Raw genomic sequence first — 9065 nt, forward strand, 5'->3', positions numbered from 1 at the left:
GCCCCTGAGCAGCAAAGCCATTCACCAGCCCAAGCTGCTTCGCTGTCACTGGGTTGCTTGCACCTCCTCACCAATCCCCTCTTGCTGTAGACACACCACTCACCTCTGGCAGCAACAGAAATAAAGAGGATTACATCATTTGTTACAACAAAATGGTTATTATAGTAATAAGTATAATTAGCATCAATTACAATAATAACATATTTCCTTGCTGAAGAGGTACTTCTTTAAAAAACAGGTTTATTTAATACCCCCACCTACCCACCCACCCCCAACAGAAAACAACTCTTTCCACGAAGAGCAGAGGCCTCTTTCATTCTACGGAGATTCTATCTTAATGAAGGAACATTATTGCAAACCCCATTATATAGGAGCAGATTCCCTTGGAGCAAAATCTCTTTTGCTCTGGTTTCTTGGGAGGAAAAGAAAATCTTGTGCCTCTCTTTCAAGGGATTAGGAGAACTGGTTGAACGACAGAAAAAATGAAGCCAGGCAGAAGGACAAAGAAAAGAAAAAAATCTTCTCAAATAGCTAGAGCTTAATACCTGTTGTTGACTATCTGCTATCTTTTCTTCCTGGTTCGACAGACCAGGAAGGGAAGACAGCCTAATTATTCACAGTGGTGAATGAGTGTTTTAGGTAGTTTCCCAAGCTTTATAGGAGCAAGAAGTGCCTAGTGTGAGAAGGCACAAAGGCCCAGGAGGAGATCTCAGATGGATGATGAACAACGCATAATGTCACTCCACGTGGACATATCCACGTGAAATGCTTATGCTACATCGAGTTAGTTATCTCCTGCTTTTTCCAAAAAGATTTGGGGGAGCTTACAAGAATCTGCAATGCAAGATTTAAGAATTAGATAGATGAGAAAATTAGGATACACACAGACATTTCAAACTCGTGACATATAGCTAAGTGTATGTGCACTTTCCATACATACCTACAAAAGGAGACACACCCCATATATATACATAGACATGTACCTTGTACATAGTAGGCTCTCAATAAATACTTAGTGAATTACTAAAACAAACCCACCCCCAAAGACAAAGAAATGTAAAAATAAGTAACTCATATAGATATAGCCTAAGATACAGACATATAAATACATATAAATGTTCACATATAAAATATATATGTGAAGATATGCCTCATATATATAAAACAGACCACTCTCCAAATACACATGTAGTGTATACACCATTTTACACACTTATAAAATTGTATTGTAAAATCCTTTTACAACAGACACGGCCATAGATAGGCATATAAACACTTTGCAAACTGATATATACACATAAAACATGGCCATGTTTCCACAAATATGGGCAAGTGCACACTTACTCATATAAACACACATTCACACACATAGGTGCATACAGACTACACACACACACAAACAGAATATAAGTCAAATAAGAAAAGCTAAAAGATAAGCGTCTCCCTCATCACTCTTCTGTTCTCTTGAGTGAGAGTGCCCAGAGGAACACACTTAAGCTAGGGCTCAAGCTCATCACACCCAATGCAAGAGAAAGCAAGAGGTTTGGGCCACCCATTGGGGAATCTGTCTGTCTCCAAGGCCACCCACATATGTGCGTGTCTTGTCCAAGCACCCTGGGATTTCAACCTCCCCAGTGAAATGTGTGTTGACCTACTTTTCCAGATGCTCCAGATAAAGTTCTTCTTCTCCCTCATTGACTCTCAGCACGAGGTCCATCCCATCACATTTCCCAGATCAGCGTTCTTCTGTTTTCCTTGAATTTTCAGCCAAGTAGGTTGCCCCATAAACCAGGGATATCTGCTCTCTGCAACCACCCCATCAGCAGAGAATATCCTCTTTCCTCGCTTGATATCGGTGCTCCTCTCTTCCAAGGAGCCTTCTCAGAGCTTTCCCTTAAGACATACAGCTGCTTATGGAACAACCATGTTTTCTTTCCATGAATAGCTTTCCTTTCCTCTAATGTCTAAAATGCATTTATTCCAGCTCTCTTTAGTCACCTATTGGTTTAATGTCTTATTCCATTATTTGTGTGTCCTTTATGGGTATGTCAGGATATCTATCTTAGATTCTGAGCTTTTGATTCTTGGGAGATTGGGCCTACCTATGGATGTCTTTGTACAGTGGCCAGCACTTGTAGGGTATTTTCATTCTATCCCCCCTTTATCTTGGGATGGACCCTGTCTTAGATGTTTCAGGAAGACACACAGAATAAGAGATGTAACACTGATCTTAGGCATTCACAGACTAATGGTAGAAACAGACATTAAGAAAGAAACAGAATAATAAGCGAAAAATCATATAATGCCAGAGCCAGGAGAGGATTGAGGGATCATTTAATTCAGATTTCTCATTTTCCCAGTAAAGGAGAGGGGAAGTGACTTACCCAGAGTCACCTAGAAAGAGGTGCAATGCCAGGTTCCTGTCACTTAGTCCAATATTCCTTCCACTACATCAGCATTTCCCAAACTGAAGTTCATGAAATATTAACATCCCCCAAATTGACAAAACATTGTTCTTTAAAAAGGGTTATGTGGTCTAATAATATCGCATATTATGTCCCCTCTTAGACATTCAAAATGAATATCAATACGTTAAAGGTTCTGAGAAGTCCTGCAGTTTAAGAATTTTGCCCAGTGTTTCGTAAACTGACCTGATCATGTAATACTTTTTTTTTTTTTTTGTGGTACGCGGGCCTCTCACTGTTGTGGCCTCTCCCGTTGTGGAGCACAGGCTCCGTATGCGCAGGCTCAGCGGCCATGGCTCACGGGCCCAGCCGCTCCGCGGCACGTGGGATCTTCCCGGACCGGGGCACGAACCTGCGTCCCCTGCATCGGCAGGCGGACTCTCAGCCACTGCGCCACCAGGGAAGCCCCATGTAATACTTTTAAAATAAATTCCTATTAACATCACGTGGGACTGTTTTGATGATTACACAGTTTAGGAAACACAGCACTCCTCTAAACACAACAACGGGGAGGGCCTGAGTTGAGTTCCTTCTAAAAAAGAGAGAATGGAGCACAAATATGGGCTTAAGACTGCCTCCTCCTCTATGGAGGAAAATGTGAAGCAGGGTTCAATGAAAAGCACGGTGGTAAAACCAAGCAGGACCCTGTGCAGCTCCTGGGCACAGAAGCCTTTCCGTGTCTCCCGTTCCTTGTTTGTAAGGAACAGACTCCAGCCTCCATGACCTTCCCTGAGTCCCAAAGGGCAGATTTTAAAAACTGCTCATCAGGGAAGGGAGGGGATGCAGAGGCAAGGGAGGAGCAGCTAAGAAACAATAGTGCAGCCTTGGGGCAGGGTGCTGGTTCTGCCTCAGGAGATACACATAACAGTATTTTTAAGTTCTTTGTAGGACTAAAACCCTCAACAAATGGAAGACATCAGCATTCTTCATTCCAGAGATGACCATCTGAGACCAGATTAAAGGAACCAGAGAAGCTCATCGAGAGGTTACCTGAGACCAGATTAAAGGAGAGCAGGCCCTGCACACACCCTAACCTTATGAGCAACCCTGCCCTTGAACCATTGCTATAAAACTCCTTACCAAATCCTCCTGGTGGGACACACAGCTTTTGAGGGCAGGAACCGGCTGTGTCCCCCTGCACCTGACCAAGCAGGAAAGCTATTCTCTTCTACTTCACCCAAAACTCTGTCTCCGAGATTCGATTTGGCACCGGTGCACAGAGGACGAGTTTTCAGCATCAGTGGAAGGGTGTTCCAAGAGAAAGGAATAATCCATCAAAGACTTAATGAAAGGAGATAGCTAGGGTTCAGAAACAAAGTTCTTCCAATGGTGGAAAAGGAGAAAAAAATGCGTTATTATTATTAGATGTTATAAAAGGGGGATTTCAAATCATTTAGTTAGAAGATGGAAGTATCAGCATCTTCCAGAGCTAAAGTCAGCAAGCCCCCATCACAAGAAGCAAGAGCCACACAGATAGCAGGCATTCAATAAACATCTGCTGAGCGGATAAATCAGTGAAGCAAGCTGCTTTGCCTCAAGCAATGGAGAGAGCCCAAGCCAAGTGAATTCGAAGTTACCACTTGTCTTCCGCACCTCCAGGGAAGATTAATGTTCTATGGGAAAGGGGAGTAGGAATCTATAACCAGACACCCATAGCCATTGGCTCCCTTATTTCCATAGGGTCTGAGGGATTTTTCCTGGCAAACCCCAGCAATGAACTGGGTACAGTTGGTGGAGGGAATGAGTCAGGTTGAGCTGTTTGTTCTCCAGGACAGGGACACGCAAGAGGCAATAAACACACTGGAGCCTCTTTGACTGGGCCTTGGAGCAAGAGATCAGCTTGTGTGTTCTAGGGAATTTGAACTTGGGTCAAAATGGCTCTCAGGGCCTCCCTTCCCTGGGGTAGAGACCTCCAGGCAGCAACCAAGGTCATCCGCTGGGCAGCCAGGTGCTCCTGGCAATGCATTCCGCAGAGGAAAGTCCTTTCGCCAGCTATTTTTTTTTTCATAGCATGCAGTGGATATGCCAATCTTCCACCTACTACTTGCAGGGTGCTGTCTCATTTAACACAGGCTACAAATTGGTGACAGCATCAGGTTAAGGCTATAGCACATCCAAGTTGGTTCACGCAGTTACAGAATCCCAGGACTGGAAATAACCTTAAGAAGTCATTCCAAATGTGCCCCAGGCTCAAAGCAGGATAACCATACCCACCTATCTCTAAGTCAGTCTTCTTTTCTTCTTTCCTTTCCCCAATTACAGAAGTGACTTTAACTTTCTTAAGCCTATCCAAACCCAGCAGTAAGGCAACAGTATAAAATTCCCCCTATATGTTCCAGGCCTTGCTATTAGGAAGCTCCTAATCTAAGTAAATTGACAGAACCTAAAGATCTAGAAGCTGACTTCAGAATGTTTATTAAGCAACAAAGCATCAAGTGCAAAACAAACAGCTGGGCTAAAAAGATGGAGAGCCAAGAAGCATTCAAAGACAGAAGAGGTGGACTTCCCTGGCAGTCCAGTGGTTAAGACTCCATGCTTCCAATGCAGGGGGCGTGGGTTCGATCCCTGGTTAGGGAACTAAGATCCCACATGCCGCACGGTGTGGCCAAAAAATAAAATAAAAATTTTTTTAAAAGACAGAAGAGGTGACTTCGGGAAGGCTTCCTGGAAGAGGAAGTGTGAAGCTTGGTTGGAGAAGAAGAAGGGAACAGAGGGGAGAGAAAAGTGAAGGTATCCCAGTCTGGGGATCGAAGTGCTTAAGGGATGTTTCAGAAGCCAGAAAACACGTAGTACGGATAGGAGGCCAGGAAGCAGCTGGGTTTAGCTAAAGTTGACAATAGGGAGGGACAGAAAAGAACTGAGTGGAAGGACGTTGATAGGGGAGTCTTTCTAGTAAAGCTAGAGTTTGAATGTGACATGAAGTAGCAAAGTGTAGTGTTAAATGTCTTGAAGTGTGACTCAAGAGACATGAGTTCCAGTCCTGGATCTGTTACCATCTCACGTACCATAAGTCTTAGTCTTCTCATCTGTAAAGTAAGGACACCGGATTAAAGGGTCCCTTGCAGTTCTGAAACTTGGGATGCTAAGGTACAAGAGACAATGAGGACTACCATAGCAGCTCCTGGACAAATCCGTCTAATATTTTTCCCTTATACAATACAAGTCTAAGTTCCCTTTATCCCTGCTACTGAATTACAACTTGAGCATATTTACTATGTCAAAGATTAATCCTCTGAACCCGGCAAGCTTGCTGGTTGAGCAGCAAGGAAATATCTCTATAAAAAGAATAGACTCTATAAATTATTGGTCACTTACCTAGGGTTGTTACTAAATTATTTTAAAAGGATATCTATTCTGCTCCTACACTCTCTCTTCTGTCTCTCTCAGACTAATTGCTTCCTGAACTAAAAAGGGTGCCCAGACAGAGACCTGGGAAGTTTGACATATTCCGGATCCTTCAACTGCTGGGATTCCAGATGATAAATAAATTGCACAGTGGAATTTGAATCAACCTATTCACAGACTTCAAAGGAGTAAGAGGGTAAGTCATTGAAACTGCCCTCCGTTTTCCCCCTTCTAAGCATTCTAAACAGCATAACATTTCCACTGGTTTTCACTGAGGAATTGTCAGCTTTCCCATGCTTCTACCTCAGGCCTTAACACATTGTATTTTATTTATTTATTTTTTTTTCTTCCTTTTTTTTTTTGCGGTACGCGGGCCTCTCACTGTTGTGGCCTCTCCCGTTGCGGAGCGCAGGCTCAGCGGCCATGGCTCACGGGCCCAGCCGCTCCGCGGCCTGTGGGATCTTCCCGGACCGGGGCACGAACCCGCATCCCCTGCATCGGCAGGCGGACTTTCAACCACTGCGCCACCAGGGAAGCCCACATTGTATTTTAAATGTTTCTTTTTCTATCCGCCACTCTAAACTACAATTTCTGATGGCAGGAATTTAACCTTATTCATCTTTATTATTTTTTAAATAAATTTATTTTTGGCTGCGTTGGGTCTTCGTTGCTGTGCGCGGGCTTTCTCTAGTTGCAGCGAGCGGGGGCTACTCTTCGTTGTGGTGCGCGGGCTTCTCATCGCCATGGCTTCTCTTGTTGCGGAGCACGGGCTCTAGGCGCGCGGGCTTCAGTAGCTGTGGCACGCGGGCTTCAGTAGCTGTGGCTCGCGGGCTCTAGAGCACAGGCTCAGTAGTTGTGGTGCACGGGCTTAGTTGCTCCACAACATGTGAGATCTTCCAGGACCAGGGCTCGAATTCGTGTCCCCTGCATTGGCAGGTGGATTCTTAACCACTGCACCACCAGGGAAGCCCCAATCTTATTCATCTTTAAATAAGACCTAGCATAGTGACTAGCACATAATTGGTCCTTGTTCAAGCATGAGTGCATAGATGACAAAATCATTATCTAATTGAGAGAGACTGTCCAGTGTCTAGGCTTAGTCTTCTGCCACCACAACCACTCACCCGCTTCTGCCAACGGGGCCAGTAAATGACACCTCCTTGCCTCTGAGTTAGATGTCTAGCCCTCACCTGGTATCCTGTGCACAGCTCCATCGCAGCTCTGATCACGCTTTATTGTAAATGCTGGTTTACTTGTCTATCTTCCCACCAACCTGAAAGCACCTAAAATGTAGACACCTCGTCTTATTCATTTTGTACCCTTGTCCAGAGTATCAGCTATCACAAGTAAGGCAATTTGTTGATGAATCAAAGAAACACAGTAGTTTATCTTTTCTGTGTTATGACCAAAGAAAGAATCCTTTAGGAGTATATTATAGATCGATCGCTATGATAAAAGATACACCCATCTCATTGTGTTTACTTGACCGAAGGTGAGGCTTGTAGAGGCAATCACATGGATATTTTAATTATCTAAACATGCTTCATAAAAACAAAAGATGTCTATACAGTTCAAATTACCTAGGTAACTGCTCACCTCTAGTACCTTGGAGTATTATTAATTCAGTCTCTAACTTGCACTAGGAGGGGTGTGGAATGGAGCAAAATATGCAAACACAGGCCCTGTTGTCAGGGATGCACAGACTAAGACACATTAATGAGGATGAATATAAGAAAGCTGAAGACCATCAATGTTATACAATTAGCCAAAGAAAGACATCAGACAGAGTAAGGTTCTGGGGGTACTTGGCTTGGGAAATGGGCAGAGATGGCTAATTCGCATTTTGACAAGCTGTCCTCTTATTGGCCCAGGAGAGCTTCTTAGGTGTCGTGAGGAGAGCACAGAGTGCTGGAAGGATGAGAAAAGGACCATCTAATAGTTTGAGGGAAATCAAGGTCAGAAGTAAAATATGAATGCTCAGTGTTCTTACGTATACCTTACAGAGGAAGAGGAAATAGACCCAAAAGTCATAAACAAGGCAGGCTAAGGAGAGGGGTGGTGAAATAGAAAAATAGGCCTGTTTTGAAGGGTGTCATGAATTCTTATAAAAGCTAGTGGGAAGCAGCCGCAAAGCACAGGGAGATCAGCTCAGTGCTTTGTGACCACCTAGAGGGGTGGGATAGGGAGGGTGGGAGGGAGACGCAAGAGGAAGGAGATATGGGGATATATGTATATATATAGCTGATCCACTTTGTTATACAGCAGAAACTAACGCACCATTGTAAAGCACTTATACTCCAATAAAGATGTTAAAAAAAAAAAAAAGCTGTAGGGGAGCTCTAAGAGAGATTGATGGGGATATGAGCTAATTCTGGAAAACTGAGATGTCCAGGCTCTTGATGATGCATAATGGAATCTATGCTCCGAAGTTGTTCGACATCTCCTACTTACCCACCTCTACACAGGGGCCATTTGTTCGAAGAATGATCTTCTCCTTTTCAGCTCCATGTTTGCCTCCTCCAGGAAGCCTTCCATAGTTAATGACCCCCAAAATGCCCTTCTCCACACACAGCTATTTGGAGCTTGGCCAGGCTACGTACTACTCATTCATTTCCTAACATTTTGTCACTCACTGTCTACCTCTGGAGATTGCAGTCCGTCTCATCTCTTTAGAGGGGTGCCAAGAATAGAAAGCATCTTATCCTCCTTTGTGAATTTTGCTCCCCAAAGTTGTTCATGGTAAGAAAGCACAGACCACCCAAGGAAGACAGCCATCAGATGGCTCCATTCCCTGCATCACGGAGTCTGTGATGGGCTCTTCCCTCATACTGGTGTTACGGAGTGGGAGTTATGGCTCTCCCTGTAAAAAGTCATTATAATTATGAGAAATGTCTACGGCTCTCTCCACCATTTAGGCAAAGCCTCTGGTTGTCCCGATGAGCAGAGATTTAAGAGCCTGTTCTTCATGAAGATGGCTAGATAGCCCCAGAGATAGATGTGTTAACGCCTAATTGGCCATTGTTGAGTCATCAAATCTGTTTCAGACAGCGGGATTGGACAGTCCTGACGGATAAGGGAGGGCAGAAGACAGCTCAGGAGGGGTGGCAAGGGATTCTTTCAGTCATTCTCTCTTTCTGCACTAGCTCCCCCCTCCCACTTCCGATGTTTCTTTGCTTGGGATTTCTAAGAACAGTAGGTTCCACAGTCCTTCTCAGAAGTATTCAATTTCCCAGTTCGGTAGTGCTTTCTTTAATC

The sequence above is a fragment of the Phocoena phocoena genome, chromosome 11, assembly GCF_963924675.1.
Source record: "Phocoena phocoena chromosome 11, mPhoPho1.1, whole genome shotgun sequence".
Taxonomy (NCBI): domain Eukaryota; kingdom Metazoa; phylum Chordata; class Mammalia; order Artiodactyla; family Phocoenidae; genus Phocoena; species Phocoena phocoena.